The following is a 17,470-nucleotide window of genomic DNA, read 5'->3' on the forward strand; positions in this document are numbered from 1 at the left end:
TTCTGTTAGGCAGAATAAATCAATACGTTGATCAATTATTATATCATTTACCAACAGGGACTTAGAAGAAAGAGACCTAATGTTTAATAGACCACATTTAACTGTTTTAGTCTGTGGTGCAATTGATGGTGCTATATTATTTTTTCTTATTTGAATTTTTATGCTTAAATAGATTTTTGCTAGTTATTGGTGGTCTGGGAGCAGGCACCGTCTCTACGGGGATGGGGTAATAGGGGGATGGCAGGGGGGAGAGAAGCTGCAGAGAGGTGTATAAGACCACAGCTCTGCCTCCTGGTCCCAACGCTAGACAGTCACAGTTTGGAGGATCCCAAAAATTGGCCAGATTTCTAGAAATGAGAGCTGCTCCCTCTAAAGTGGGATGGATGCCGTCTCTCCTAACAAGACCAGGTTTTCCCCAGAAGCTTTGCCAATTATCAATGAAGCCCACCTCATTTTTTGGACACCACTCAGACAGCCAGCAATTCAAGGAGAACATGCGGCTAAACATGTCCCTCCCGGTCTGATTGGGGAGGGGCCCAGAGAAAACAACAGAGTCCGACATTGTTTTTGCAAAGTTACACACCGATTCAATGTTAATTTTAGTGACCTCCGATTGGCGTAACCGAGTGTCATTACTGCCGACGTGAATTACAATCTTACCAAATTTACGCTTAGCCTTAGCCAGCAATTTCAAATGTCCTTCGATGTCGCCTGCTCTGGCCCCCGGAAGACAATTGACAATGGTTGCTGGTGTCGCTAACTTCACATTTCTCAAAACAGAGTCGCCAATAACCAGAGTTTGATCCTCGGCGAGTGTATCGTCGAGTGGGGAAAAACGGTTAGAGATGTGAACGGGTTGACGGTGTACACGGGGCTTCTGTTTAGGGCTACGCTTCCTCCTCACAGTCACCCAGTCAGCCTGCCTTCCCGACTGCACGGGGTCTGCCAGGGGGGAACTAACGGCGGCTAAGCTACCTTGGTCCGCACCGACTACAGGGGCCTGGCTAGCTGTAGAATTTTCCACGGTGCGGAGCCGAGCCTCCAATTCGCCCAGCCTGGCCTCCAAAGCTACGAATAAGCTGCACTTATTACAAGTACCGTTACTGCTAAAAGAGGCCGAGGAATACTAAACATTGCACACCCAGAGCAGAAAAGTACGGGAGAGACAGGAGAAGCCGCCATGCTAAAACGGCTAAGAGCTAGTAGCTACGCTAAGCTAGCGGATTCCCAAACAGGGAATCCGACACGAGACAGGCTGTGGAGCAGCACAGGTAACGCACGACAACAGTGCTAAAATAAATAAAAATCCACTAGACAGGCTGTGGAGCAGCACAGGTAACGCACAACAACAGTGCTAAAAAATAAATAAAATAAAAATAAAAATCCACTGAAAGGCTGTGGAGCAGCACAGGCAACGCACGACAACAGTGCTAAAACAAAATAAAAATCCACTAGACAGGCTGTGGAGCAGCACAGGTAACGCACGACAACAGTGCTAAAAAATAAATAAAATAAAAATCCACTGGACAGGCTGTGGAGCAGCACAGGCAACGCACAGACAACAGTGCTAAACAAAATAAAATCCACTGGACAGGCTGTGGAGCAGCACAGGTAACGCACGACGACAACAGCGCTAAAAAATAAAATAAAAATAAAAATCCACTGGACAGGCTGTGGAGCAGCACAGGTAACGCCCGACAACAGTGCTAAACCAAAATCCACTGGGACAGGCTGTGGAGACAGCACAGGTAACGCACGACAACAGTGCTAAACCAAATAAAATCCACTAGACAGGCTGTGGAGCAGCACAGGTAACGCACAACAACAGTGCTAAAAAAATAACATAAAATAAAATAAAAATCCACGGACAGGCTGTGGAGCAGCACAGGCAACGCACGACAATAGTGCTAAAACAAAATAAAAATCCACTAGACAGGCTGTGGAGCAGCACAGGTAACGCACGACAACAGCGACTAAATAAAAATCCACTGGGACAGGCTGGGAGCAGCACAGGTAACGCACGACAAACAGTGCTAAAAAATAAAATAAAAATCCACTAGACAGGCTGTGGAGCAGCACAGGTAACACACGACAACAGTGCTAAAAAATAAATAAAAATCCACTGAACAGGCTGTGGAGCAGCACAGGTAACACACGACAACAGTGCTAAAAAATAAAATAAAAATCCACTGAACAGGCTGTGGAGCAGCACAGGTAACCCACGACCACAGTGCTAAAAAAATAAATAAATAAATCCACTGAACAGGCTGTGGAGCAGCACAGGTAACACACGACACAGTGCTAAAAAATAAATAAAAATCCACTGAACAGGCTGTGGAGCAGCACAGGTAACACACGACAACAGTGCTAAAAAATAAAAATAAAAATCCACTGAACAGGCTGTGGAGCCGCACAGGTAACACACGACAACAGCTGCTAAAAAATAAATAAAATCCACTGAACAGGCTGTGGAGCAGCACAGGTAACACACGACAACAGTGCTAAAAAATAAAATAAAAATCCACTGAACAGGCTGTGGAGCAGCACAGGTAACACATGAAACAGTGCTAAAAACTAAAATAAAAATCCCACTAGGCAAGCTGTGGAGCAGTCACGACAACAGTGCTAAAAATAAAAACAAAATAAAAACGAAAGCGTTAGCAAGCTAGTTAGCCTGCCAACGCTGATGAAGGCCAGCTGATAAAAGAGCTCCGTCGCGATGCTTCGACCGTTAGAGGTCTTCCTTAGGCGTTGGAGCACAGCGGTGAAAAAGTAAAAAAAAGTAAAAAAGGTAAAAAGTCCTTGAAAAAGGACTGTTAATTCAAAGAACTCAAACAGCTCAGTTCAAACAGCTAACCGATACAGCAGAACACCGCTGTGCTCCGAACAGGAAGTCATGGACCTAATGTTCTGGCTTTTGATTAAGGTGTCTGTGCGTGTGTGGTCCATGTGGCATGTGTGTTGTGACTGAGTGAGAGGAGAGAGAGAGGTTGTTCAAAGACTTTATTTTTTAACGATCTGTGTGAACTTGGTGATTCATGCAAAACATTCAGTGATGGCAACAGGGAAATAATATGTCAGCCTTGTTCACTGTATTCTTCTCAAAAGCAACCACGTTCAGTAAAAGCAAAGTTTTCCAGCTGACTTTATATCACCAGCCAGCAAACAAACAGCTAATAAAAACCTGACTGGAGTGGAGGCATGTGACCGACACACACGAGTCGCTTTCAGCTCTGTCTTGTCAAGTGCACCACATACGTTACAAAACAAGTTCACCAAGTAACTTTAAATATCATACAAACCAAAACAGAGGCGAATTGAAGAAAAATTAAGGAGTACTGACACAGCAACGTGAGCTTGTCAAGTCAAGCACAGAGACAGAGCAGATCCTGTCTGTGTGTGTGTGAGAAGCTGCAGAGATGTGTCTGTGTAGGGAGGGGTGGGCGCTGAATGTGACTGGCCAATCACAGAGCGTGAAGACAGTCAGTTAGCCCATCAGGATTTTCCTTCAGCAGAGATATTGACGGGTTTTACTTAGATCATGCTCCTGCTCATCAAAAATGCTTTATCTGCTCAACCCTAGTGTTAACTGACAATAGTTTTCTGAAGTGTTCCTGAGCCCACGCAGTAAGATCCTTTACACAATGATGTCTGTTTTTAATGCAGTGCTGCCTGAGGGATCGAAGGTCACGGGCATTCAATGTTGGTTTTTGGCCTTGCCGCTTACGTGTAGAAAGTTCTCCAGATTCTCTGAATCTTCTGATTACATTATGGACTGTAGATGATGGAATCCCTAAATTCTTTCCAAATGAACATTGAGAAACATTGTCCTTAAACTGTTGGACTATTTTTTTCACGCAGTTGTTAACAAAGTGGTGATCCTCACCCCATTGTTGCTTGTGAAGACTGAGTCTTTTAGGGATGTTCCTTTCATACCCAGTCATGACACTCACCTGTTTCCAATTAACCTGTTTACCCGTGGAATGTTCCAAACAGCTGTTCTTTGAGCATTCATCAACTTTCCCAGTCCTTTGTCGCCCCTGTCCCAGCTTTTGTGAAACATGTGCAGGCATCCATTTCAAACAATAAAGTTATCAGTTTGAACATTAAATATCTTGTCTTTGTGGTGTATTCAATTGAATATAGGTTGAAGAGGATTTGCAAATCATTGTATTCTGTTTTTATTTACATTTTACACAACGTCCCAACTTCATTGGAATTGGGGTTGTAGATCAGGATCAAAGTGTACATTCAGCATTTATTTCCACGCTCACCAACACCAATGTAATGACCAGGGTTTGAATCCTGGTGTATGTTCTGGGCTGCCTGTCTGTGTTCTTGGACAAGACAGATCTGAACCCTGTCTTGATGGCAGATGCAAAAACACAAATCCATTTGGGCTTTGTCCCAGTGCACTCTCGTATTTAAGCAGTTTGAATCACATGAAAAAGCAAGATGTTGTGTGCAAAGGGGTTGGATTAACCATATTAGAAGACATCCTATAGGCAGTAAGGCCCATTGGTGCTGGTACTTATCCCCAGATTCCATAGCATGAAGTGGATGAGACCCTAGAGAGCCACTAGTCCAAAACAGGTTACTTTCCCCAGTTAAAGCCAGTACCTGTTTACAGCTGGGTGGACTGAGACAACACACATGAAGTGCCTTGTTCAAAGACATAGGCAGATAGTGCAACCAGAGTTGTACCCACTTGTACATATTTGTAGCCCAACTCCTATCCCACTGAGCTACTTCCTCTACACAGTAGCAAGTACTGACTACATAAGTAAGTAAGTCTAATGTAGGTTCTGAGACCTTTTGGTGCTGGTGCTAAGCAGCAGATGAGACTCTGTGACTTCCCCTGGAGTTGGGATGCCAATTTGATGCAGGTTCCCTTCTCCAGCAAAAGTCAGTACCCATTTACAGCTGGTGGACTGAGACAATGTAGCTGAAGGAGCATGTCTATGGACACAGATGACACTCACAACCAGAAATTGAGCCCAGGTCTACAAATTCATCACCTAACTTCTTATCCCACTGACCTACTTGCTCTCTCTTTATTAAGTGTGGATGTGGTGTTTGAGCACAATATCAGCCAGTCAGAGTGGCGTCTGTCCTTCCATTTAAGCCAGACTGCCCCAGGCATACAGTGCTGTGGTGTTGAGAAAGTGGATGAAACTGAGAAGATGTGGAGCACATTAACAGCTCAACGTTGTCCTGTCAGAGTGAAGGACATCAAAGCTCCCTGAGGTGAAGCAGTGCAGCACTAAAGTGTTGCTAGTATAAGGGGTGGATTGTGGGGTGGGGGGGCGGGTGGTAGTGGTTCGTATTTCCCATCATGAACAGCATCCCTTTGCTTTGCAGCCTCACATCAACGTGAAACATGATTGAGGTGCATCAGCTTTGAACATGGCTGCACATTAATATTGTCAAGTGATTTACTTGAATCCGTACATTTGTGTGTGTGAGCGTGAAAGAGCAAGAGGCAGGAACAGGGGGAGAGACAAAGCGTGAGACTTAGAGACTGCTCTTGTAAAATGTCTTTTTTTTCTCCTTCCTGCCACTCTGTGCCCCCCTGCAGTGGCCTTATTCTACAATCATACTGTGCCTGCAGACATGCATTAGAAACCTGCATGTGTAAGGCGCATCTGAGTGTTAAGCTTCATATACAGCAGTGGACTTTAGACCTGATTTTTGCTGATCTATGGTTGCAAATGCTTTCTGGTCACTGACTATATCAGCACAGCAGGTTTGCATGAGCACAGCTCATTATTAGACAGGTGCGTTCACAAGAGTACAACTTCTATCATGAATTAGAGGATGAGGTGGCAGGAAAACTGACAACTACATTGGGTGGGAACTAGCAGTGACATCTGCAATGGCCTACGGACAATGAAGTTGAAAGACACAGAATCCATGTTACTTGAAGTCCAGTGTGAAGTTTCTACACTCAGTGCTGATTTAGAGTGCCAAGTGATCTGATGGTGTTGGTCCAAAGTCAATGCAGCCCTTCATGCTTCAATAAGCTCCATCTCGCCAAAACGTTTTTCCAGCTCAATTAAAAAAATAAAGAATCAGGTGGTTCAGCAGTTCTCGGTGTTTTCTTTTTCATTACGTTTGGCAGCTAATACGAGGGCTGTCCATAAAGTATAGGTCCTTTTTATTTTTTTCAAAACCTATATGGATTTCATTCATATGTTTTTACGTCAGACATGCATGAACCCTCGTGCGCATGCGTGAGTTTTTCCACGCCTGTCGGTGACGTCATTCGCCTGTGAGCACTCCTTGTGGGAGGAGTCGTCCAGCCCCTCGTCGGAATTCCTTTGTCTGAGAAGTTGCTGAGAGACTGGCGCTTTGTTTGATCAAAATTTTTTCTAAACCTGTGAGACACATCGAAGTGGACACGGTTCGAAAAATTAAGCTGGTTTTCAGTGAAAATTTTAACGGCTGATGAGAGATTTTGAGGTGACACTGTCGCTTTAAGGACTTCCCACGGTGCGAGACGTCGCGCTGCGCTCTCAGGCGGCGTCATCAGCCTGTTTCAAGCTGAAAACCTCCACATTTCAGGCTCTATTGATCCAGGACGTCGTGAGAGAACAGAGAAGTTTCAGAAGAAGTCGGTTTCAGCATTTTATCCGGATATTCCCCTGTTAAAGGAGATTTTTTTAATGAAGACGTGCGGACGGTCCGCGCGTCGGGACGCAGCCGGCGCGGAGCGGCGGCACAGGAAAAACACCTCCGTGTTGATAACCATTTGTAAAATCCAGGTAGCTTTTGATGGCTTTCAGTGGAGTGAGTATATGAGAATTGTTTAACAGCTGGACATGTTCCAACTTGTCCTTAAGGCTTCCAACAGAGGTGTTTTTCCTGTGGCGGAGCGTCGCGGCGGCTGCGAGCCGACGCGCGGACCCGTCCGCATGTCTTTCATTAAAAAAATCTCCTTTAACAGTGGAATATCCGGATAAAATGCTGAAACCGACTTCTTCTGAAACTTCTCTGTTCTCTCACGATGTCCTGGATCAATAGAGCCTGAAATGTGGAGGTTTTCAGCTTGAAACAGGCTGATGACGCCGCCTGAGAGCGCTGTGCGACGTCTCGCACCGTGGGAAGTCCTTAAAGCAACAGTGTCACCTCAAAATCTCTCATCAGCCGTTAAAATTTCACTGAAAACCAGCTTAATTTTTCGAACCGTGTCCACTTCGATGTGTCTCACAGGTTTACAAAAAAATTTGATCAAACAAAGCGCCAGTCTCTCAGCAACTTCTCAGACAAAGGAATTCCGACAAGGGGCTGGACGACTCCTCCCACAAGGAGTGCTCACAGGCGAATGACGTCACCGACAGGCGTTGGAAAAACTCACGCATGCGCACGAGGGTTCAAGCATGTCTGACGTAAAAACATATGAATGAAATCCATATAGTTTTTGAAAAAAATAAAAAGGACCTATACTTTATGGACAGACCTCGTATATGGAAATTATTATTTTGGTTCCACACACTGGAAACTAATTGGTGCTCATTAGAGGCTCAGACATGTTGCTCATCATCACTTTCAGTATTATTGTTTTCATCACTTCCTATAAAACCATCTTATTACACATCTAATCCTGTAGTACTACTATTGACTTTAAAAATATAGATGCATTTTCAAAGTCACTCCAAATTTAAAGGGCCATCTGCATCAGGACATGTCAGCAAACAGTGTTTTGATTTTACAAACAGTGGTACTGATTTTAAGAGGGTGCACCTTCACTTCATTCATTTTCATTTATTTATACAGTGCCAAATCACAACAAGCTGCCCCAAGGCACTTCACCCAACTAAGTTCTAACCTTACCAACCCCTAGAACAAGCACACAGGCAACAGTGGTAAGGAAAAACTCCCTATGATGATATGAGGAAGAAACCTCAAGCAGACCAGACTCAATGGGGTGACCCTCTGCTTAGGCCATTCGAACACTTACAAGTTTTGCAAAGTTTTCCCCTTCACTTCTTTATGTAGGGGATTTGTTACGGGGCAGCAATACATTTCATGAGGTGGACTTAGTAAACTAGCAACTAAGTGTATATTTGTAGCCAAATACAGTAACTTTCTCTCACTCACTCACTCACTCACACACACACACACACACACACACACACACACACACACACACACACACACACACACACACACACACACACACACACACACACACACACACACACACACACACACACACACACACACACACCTGTTATCATATGATAAAAATTAATCATTGTATTCAGCAATCACAGTGTAGAACCGCTATAAGCTGTTCAGGTGGCCCTTCAGAGTGTGTTATTATCAGAGGTGGGAGTAAGTCACCATTAAGTCACTCTCAAGTCATGAATTAGCAAGTCCCAAGTCAAGTCTCAAGTCATAATGACCACCAATTGTTTGGAAGCTGACTTGAGACTTGACTTGGGACTTGCAGATTGATGACTTGAGAATGACTTGACAGCGACTTACTCCCACCTCTGGTTATTATTACTCTGTTCAGCCATGTAGGGGCATGTCTAATGTAGCTGAACCATAGCAATGCTTTACAAGTCAGCGTTTGATGAAGTTGCTGCATGCTGCTAACAACCACCTTCTTGTTTTGAATTCAGCCCATGAGACTAGCTTTGAGTCAAAGCTTCATTTCAAAGCTTTGAATACTCCAGAGTGCTTTGGCTGCAGTCTTTGCTTCAAATTATGTGATATCCCACCTTGATATCTAATATCATGAACCAATAACGAGGTATCATATCTTAGGGCCCCTTCACACATAGTGTGAATTTGGTCAAATTGCTCATGAAGTGTGCATGAAGCAGGAATCATATGCAAAACGTTTAAAATCGTAGCTCACTCTAACGCCTAGTTCACCTGTTGTTACAACTATTTGCGCACACCAGCGGCTGAAAGACAGAGTGGGCTGTGAGAGCCCATTGAACCCTCCCGCGACAGGTGTCGGCCAAATTCCAGCTGATGCACACAAACATCTTACAGCGCTCGTCTGGCACTTCTAAAATGTGCAGCCATTCACACTATCATCACAAAAACAGTCAGCAGACGATCACTATCGAGCTGGATGTGAAATTTGTCTAAGTGCCCCATGACTGTGGAGTTGCAAAAAGCCACACACGTGATGCATGTGTCTTGCGCGTGTGGCACCCCCCCCCCCCCATTACACCAGATGTGTTGGGGGGGAGCGGGGGAGCACACTTGCATAAAATGCTTATATGTATGTACAGATCTGATCAAATGGGGGTCGGAAAGCAAGGTCTGATCGCATACAGCACGGGGAGGTGCCTGTTAGCTGATCACAGCACAATGACGGCTGGATGACAGCTCAGTGCATGCATTAAAAACACAGAAACCACCGCCAGGACAGTTGTATATATAATTACGGCAATACCTTCATACGCAATTACATAACAAATAACAAAAATGAAGGACTGCATAACACAGAGTGACACGTTGGTCTGGACGCTAAATGGACAGCGGGGGGTGTGTCCGCTCACAGCCGCGGCTGTAAAGATCTCTGCTCCTGGACATCCCAGCTTGAGAACACGTTCCGTGTTTGGAAGGACATGAACTGACAACATTTCTCCATGAGGCACTTGTCTCTGCCTGCTGTCCTCACGTGGAAATATATAAAACACCTTTGCGCCTGGCTGCAGCAGCTGCACACAGCACACCTCGTCCATGTCTTTGTGTTCGTTCTGTATTGTGTCCCATTTTATGTATTATTTATATCATCCCAGTGATAATCACTAATTATACAGCTGGTTTTTATTTTATTGTTCTCCGCATCAGCGCCGTGATGTGGTGCAGCTACTCGCACTGTGTTCCTGCTCGAAAGACACCATTGCATGCATGAACCGTCACACCGGGATCCTGCACACCTGCCCATTGGCTCGATGTTCACGTGGTTCGCTCATATGAGCTGTTTCGCCGTGAGTCGACTTGAGTTGTACCCTTAGTTAGTCCACACTAATTACATCATTATTTGCCTTAGATTTGTGTTAAAAATATACAAGTAATTTACCTTCCTCCAATATGTTTGGGTTTTTTCAAATATGTAATTTTATGCATAAATAATTTCCTACATTCCCTTCTCTTCAACTCATTTTGGAAAATATTCTAATTTATCTAATCTGGTCATCCTTATATGAAAGCCTTTTAAGCCTAGAAAATCATTCAACTTGTAAAGGGAGAACGAGTTAAACATTGAGTTAACAGATCACTATTGGTGGGAGAATTAAAATGTGTCAGCTCCTCCTCATCATGTGCGACATTAGCACTCATTCAGTTTAAGGTTTTACACAAAACTCATTCTAGGAAATCCAGGTTAGGGCCCTGTCCCACTGGCATTTAGGAGGATTTGCGTATGGATTGCGCACAAAATTGGCCCATATTCGCCAAACATCCGCAATATCTGTGAAACATGCCTGTATGAGTCGGCCGTCATCCGAACACGCCCGTGATCATCCGCAGAAGCACGCATGTCCGCAGCCTGGATTTTTGAGCTGTTCAAAAATCTGGATGCGGATAATATCCGCCTTACATACTCCATATATACTCAATTCATACACAATACATACTCACTCTATGCGCTGTATATCTGCCGTTAACCGCTGATATCCGCAACTGACGGGGATTTGCGGCTTGGCAGCGGACTGGGACACTGTGTAAAACAGATATATATCGTGCCCATCATGTCCACATCACAAACTAAAATATGTTGTAGCGAATGCATACAAATTGGCCACGAATAAAGCATTTTTATTACATCTGCTTTGCAGCTGATTTGCGGACAATCTGTGAATGCATAACAAACACGTCACGTAAACCCAAAGTACTATATGTAGCAGAAAGCGACATACCTGCCAGTCAGTGCCGGTCCAGCTGTGTAAATCCACAAAGACGTAATAGCTGCTGCAATCCAGGACTTTTATTTAACACCAACAAAAGGAAGAGTTGCTGCCACAACTCACGCTGAAGTCTATTTTCTGTGACACTCTCAAAAAAAAAAAAAAAGAAAACACCGTCTCACACCCCCGGCGGCTTCCCCCCTCCTGCTCCCCAAACTCATGAACAGTTAACCCTCGCATGACAACATGAACATTAACTCTGTGATCAACTTGTCCAAGTCCAGAAAATGCTCCAGAGGCTGTATTGTTGGTGTGAATAGCGATGCCGAAAGGAGCGAGTGCGCTTCTTTTATGACCGCAATGCAGATGCCGTGCACGTGCAACATGTGCGCGATGCATTCATAATACACCCGTAATACTGCTGTGATAATCTCAATGTGTCGGATCTGTTTCCTCACTATATGTATTATATAACTGTGATTGTTCATCATATATTCGCTATATATTATTAATATATCCGTAATTCATACTGGGACATTTGTCATTTTTGTTGCGGACGACAACGAACGCCCGTAATTTGTGTACTCCATTCATGCGCAATTAATCCTCTCCCCAGTGGGACAGGGCCCTTAGCGGTAATTGTCATTGGAAACTGTTTTGCTGCGCTGTGAGCATGCACATTGATTTCTGTGCAGCTTTTCTGCAGCGGACAGACTCAGCATCTGCCATTGTGGACTTTCTGAAAGCCAAAGCTGCAGCTCTGAGGGTGAATCAACATACAGAGACCCTGAGATGGGTTCTGATTTACACTGCTATAGAAGTTAGATAATCATAGATTTATGTTCACCAAAGTTGATGACATGATCATGGATTGTCTCTGTGGTCAAGTGGGCTACAGGCATCTATACTGTTACCATATACTTAAACATCTGTTCTGTGTGTAGTTTTATATCAGACCTAAAAAAACAAATTAGATTTATTGGAATCCTCATCATATCAACACATTCTTAGCAATCAAGGCCCTCAGTGCTGTACTCATTTTGGATAATTGCATTATATAGGAGGAATGCAATTAAAAACAAACAAAAAACCTACACAAACAACACAAAGAGGACATCAGCTATAGGACTCTAAATGAAATCAAGCTGTTTTTATCACCTATAAATATAAATGGCCTCTGTGTATGTGTTTGTGTATCTTCCATCACAGACAATCTGGGGAGAGCTGACATTTTCCGTTTGGCATGTTTATGTCTTTTGGGTCAAGGATGAATGCTGTGAAAACGGAAGTTCATATTTTGGGAGAAATTAGGGATATTAGGTAACAACAGTAAACAATGGATGTTGATACCACCATTAATACAATTATTCACAAAACTTTCTCATTTTAATTTCCTGCACTTTCAGTTAAAATCATTCTAGAACATTATGAAACATGTCAGCTACCTATTTTATAAACACTACCCAATCTAGAGCCCGTGGATCCCCACGTGCAAGCCGCTAGTTAACCTTAAAATAGGATTATGTACACAGCAAATTTTGCAGAGTAAAATTTGCTCGACAGGGTCCCACTCCAAATGGCATTAAATAAACTCTATTATAGTATCAAATCAGCTTGTGTTGTCAAATCAAGTTTTTCTACTGCAATAAGAGTCACTCACTGCGTGATAGAGTTGATTTAACACTGTGATAGAGTTTATTTAACTCTATTTGGAGTGGGACCAAATGTAGTTCTGGCAGAGTTTATTTTACTCTGCAAAATTTACTGTGCTGGAGGTATGACATTTCTGTAGATGCTATTATACTCTAGGTACTTATCAGGGGTCCTTAACTAACATTAGTTCACTAATATTAGTGCAGTTATTTAATTGGTATCCCAGTGCGAACTATATATATATATATATATATATATATACTGTATATACGAGGTCTATTAGATAATAAACCGACCCTTTTATTTTTTTTTTTAACTATATGGATTTCAATGACGTGCAATTACACCAATCATGCTTGAACCCTCGTGCGCATGCGTGAGTTTTTTCACGCGTCGGTGACGTCATTTCCCGGTGGTCAGGCCTTGAGTGAGATGTGGTCCCGCCCTCTCGGCTGAATTCCTTTGTTTCACATGCTGCTCGAGACGGCGCGCGTTGCTTTATCAAAATTTTTTCTGGACCTGTGAGGAATATCCGAGTAGACACTATTCGAGAAATTAAGCTGGTTTTCGGTGAAAAGTTTAACAGCTGATGAGAGATTATCAAATCAAATCAATTTCATTTATATAGCGCCAAATCACAACAAACAGTTGCCCCAAGGCGCTTCATATTGCAAGGCAAAGCCATACAATAATTACAGAAAAACCCCAACTGTCAAAACGACCCCCTGTGAGCAAGCACTTGGCGACAGTGGGAAGGAAAGACTCCCTTTTAACAGGAAGAAACCTCCAGCAGAACCAGGCTCAGGGAGGGGCAGTCTTCTGCTGGGACTGGTTGGGGCTGAGGGAGAGAACCAGGAAAAAGACATGCTGTGGAGGGGAGCAGACATCAATCACTAATGATTAAATGCAGAGTGGTGCATACAGAGCAAAAAGAGAAAGAAACACTCAGTGCATCATGGGAACCCCCCAGCAGTCTAAGTCTATAGCAGCATAACTAAGGGATGGTTCAGGGTCACCTGATCCAGCCCTAACTATAAGCTTTAGCAAAAAGGAAAGTTTTAAGCCTAATCTTAAAAGTAGAGAGGGTGTCTGTCTCCCTGATCCGAATTGGGAGCTGGTTCCAGAGGAGAGGAGCCTGAAAGCTGAAGGCTCTGCCTCCCATTCTACTCTTACAAACCCTAGGAACTACAAGTAAGCCTGCAGTCTGAGAGCGAAGTGCTCTATTGGGGTGATATGGTACTATGAGGTCCCTAAGATGGGACCTGATTATTCAAAACCTTATAAGTAAGAAGAAGAATTTTAAATTCTATTCTAGAATTAACAGGAAGCCAATGAAGAGAGGCCAATATGGGTGAGATATGCTCTCTCCTTCTAGTCCCTGTCAGTACTCTAGCTGCAGCATTTTGAATTAACTGAAGGCTTTTCAGGGAACTTTTAGGACAACCTGATAATAATGAATTACAGTAGTCCAGCCTAGAGGAAATAAATGCATGAATTAGTTTTTCAGCATCACTCTGAGACAAGACCTTTCTAATTTTAGAGATATTGCGCAAATGCAAAAAAGCAGTCCTACATATTTGTTTAATATGCGCATTGAATGACATATCCTGATCAAAAATGACTCCAAGATTTCTCACAGTATTACTAGAGGTCAGGGTAATGCCATCCAGAGTAAGGATCTGGTTAGACACCATGTTTCTAAGATTTGTGGGGCCAAGTACAATAACTTCAGTTTTATCTGAGTTTAAAAGCAGGAAATTAGAGGTCATCCATGTCTAGCTAATTGGTGTGTATCCTCTGGCTTCATGGATAGATAAAGCTGAGTATCATCTGCGTAACGATGAAAATTTAAGCAATGCTGTCTTATAATACTGCCTAAGGGAAGCATGTATAAAGTGAATAAAATTGGTCCTAGCACAGAACCTTGTGGAACTCCATAATTAACCTTAGTCTGTGAAGAAGATTCCCCATTTACATGAACAAATTGTAATCTATTAGATAAATATGATTCAAACCACTGCAGCGCAGTGCCTTTAATACCTATGGCATGCTCTAATCTCTGTAATAAAATTTTTATGGTCAACAGTATCAAAAGCAGCACTGAGGTCTAACAGAACAAGCACAGAGATGAGTCCACTGTCCGAGGCCATAAGATCATTTGTAACCTTCACTAATGCTGTTTCTGTACTATGATGAATTCTAAAACCTGACTGAAACTCTTCAAATAGACCATTCCTCTGCAGATGATCAGTTAGCTGTTTTACAACTACCCTTTCAAGAATTTTTGAGAGAAAAGGAAGGTTGGAGATTGGCCTATAATTACCTAAGATAGCTGGGTCAAGTGATGGCTTTTTAAGTAATGGTTTAATTACTGCCACCTTAAAAGCCTGTGGTACATAGCCAACTAACAAAGATAGATTGATCATATTTAAGATCGAAGCATTAAATAATGGTAGGGCTTCCTTGAGCAGCCTGGTAGGAATGGGGTCTAATTGACATGTTGATGGTTTGGATGAAGTAACTAATGAAAATAACTCAGACAGAACAATCGGAGAGAAAGAGTCTAACCAAATACCGGCATCACTGAAAGCAGCCAAAGATAACGATATGTCTTTGGGATGGTTATGAGTAATTTTTTCTCTAATAGTTAAAATTTTGTTAGCAAAGAAAGTCATGAAGTCATTACTAGTTAAAGTTAAAGGAATACTCGGCTCAATAGAGCTCTGACTCTTTGTCAGCCTGGCTACAGTGCTGAAAAGAAACCTGGGGTTATTCTTATTTTCTTCAATTAGTGATGAGTAGTAAGATGTCCTAGCTTTACGGAGGGCTTTTTTATAGAGCAACAGACTCTTTTTCCAGGCTAAGTGAAGATCTTCTAAATTAGTGAGACGCCATTTCCTCTCCAACTTACGGGTTATCTGCTTTAAGCTGCGAGTTTGTGAGTTATACCACGGAGTCAGGCACTTCTGATTTAAGGCTCTCTTTTTCAGAGGAGCTACAGCATCCAAAGTTGTCCTCAAGGAGGATATAAAACTATTGATGAGAGAATCTATCTCACTCACAGAGTTTAGGTAGCTACTCTGCCCTGTGTTGGTATATGGCATTGGAGAACATAAAGAAGGAATCATATCCTTAAACCTAGTTACAGCGCTTTCTGAAAGACTTCTACTGTAATGTAACTTATTCCCCACTACTGGGTAGTCCATCAGAGTAAATGTAAATGTTATTAAGAAATGATCAGACAGAAGGGGGTTTTCTGGGAATACTGTTAAGTCTTCAATTTCCATACCATAATTCAGAACAAGATCTAAGGTATGATTAAAGTGGTGGGTGGACTCATTTACATTTTGAGCAAAGCCAATTATGGGGTGTTATGGGGTGGGGAGATTATGGGGTGTTTCTGTCAGTGTAAGGACTTCCCACGCAGCGGGACGTCGTGCAGCGCTTCCAGGCGCCGTCGTCGGCCTGTTTCGACCTGAAAACATCCTAATTTAAGGCTTAATTCACCCAGGACGTCGTGAGAGAACAGAGAAGATTCAGAAGAGGCCGGCATGAGGACTTTATGTGGACATTCCACTGTTTAAGGACATTTTGTAATGAAAGACGTGTGCGCAAATTCGCCGAGTCGTTTCCGTGACGACTCTGCAAATCTGTGTGCGCCGCGACAGGAAAAACTCCTCCGTGTTGAAAACCATTTGTAAAATTCAGGCGGCTTTTGATGGCTTTCAACAAGTGAGTAACTGAGAAATTTTTTAACAGCTTGGGCATGTTTCAACTTGCCTGTTAAGGTTTCCAACGGATTTGTTTTTCCTGTCGCGACCCCCCGCGGTCGAGTCCTGCCCGACATGCAACTCTGCCCACACGTTCTTTCATTACAAAATGTCCGTTAACAATGGAATGTCCGAATAAACTCCTCATGCCGACTTCTTCTGAAAGTTCTCTGTTCTCTGACGACTTCCTGGGTCAGCAGAGCTTGAAATGTGGAAGTTTTCAACTTGAAACGGCGAGACGCTGCCGCCTCGAAGCGCAGATCGCCGTCAGGCACCGTGGGCCATCCTTAAAGCAACACTACCAGACCAAAATCTCTCATCAGCCGTTAAAATTTTTACCGAAAACCAGCTGAATTTATCGAATGGTGTCCACTCAGTTGTGCCTTACAGTTTTGAAAAAAATTTGATCAAACAAAGCAACAGTCTCTGAGCCATTCCTAAACAATGAAAAAATCGACGAGAGGGTGGGCCACTCCTCACTCAAAGACTGCCCACAGGCGAATGACGTAACCGACAGGCGTGAAAAAACTCTCTCATGCCCATGAGGGTTCAAGCATGTCTGATGTAATCACACGTGATTCAAATCCATATGGTTTTTGAAAAAATAATAAGGTTGGATACTTTTCTAATAGACCTCGTATATATATATATATATATATATATATATATATATATATATATATATATATATATATATATATATATAAAATATATAAACGCAACACTTTTGGTTTTGCTCCCATTTTGTATGAGATGAACTCAGAGAATTTTCCACATACACAATATCACCATTTCCCTCAAATATTGTTCACAAACCAGTCTAAATCTGTGATAGTGAGCACTTCTCCTTTGCTGAAATAATCCATCCCACCTCACAGGTGTGCCATATCAAGATGCTGATTAGACACCATGATTAGTGCACAGGTGTGCCTTAGACTGCCCACAATAAAAGGCCACTCTGAAAGGTGCAGTTTTATCACACAGCACAATGCCACAGATGTCGCAAGATTTGAGGGAGCGTGCAATTGGCATGCTGACAGCAGGAATGTCAACCAGAGCTGTTGCTCGTGTATTGAATGTTCATTTCTCTACCATAAGCCATCTCCAAAGGCGTTTCAGAGAATTTGGCAGTACATCCAACCAGCCTCACAACCGCAGACCACGTGTAAC

This window comes from Thalassophryne amazonica, chromosome 15, assembly GCF_902500255.1.
Source record: "Thalassophryne amazonica chromosome 15, fThaAma1.1, whole genome shotgun sequence".
Lineage (NCBI taxonomy): Eukaryota > Metazoa > Chordata > Actinopteri > Batrachoidiformes > Batrachoididae > Thalassophryne > Thalassophryne amazonica.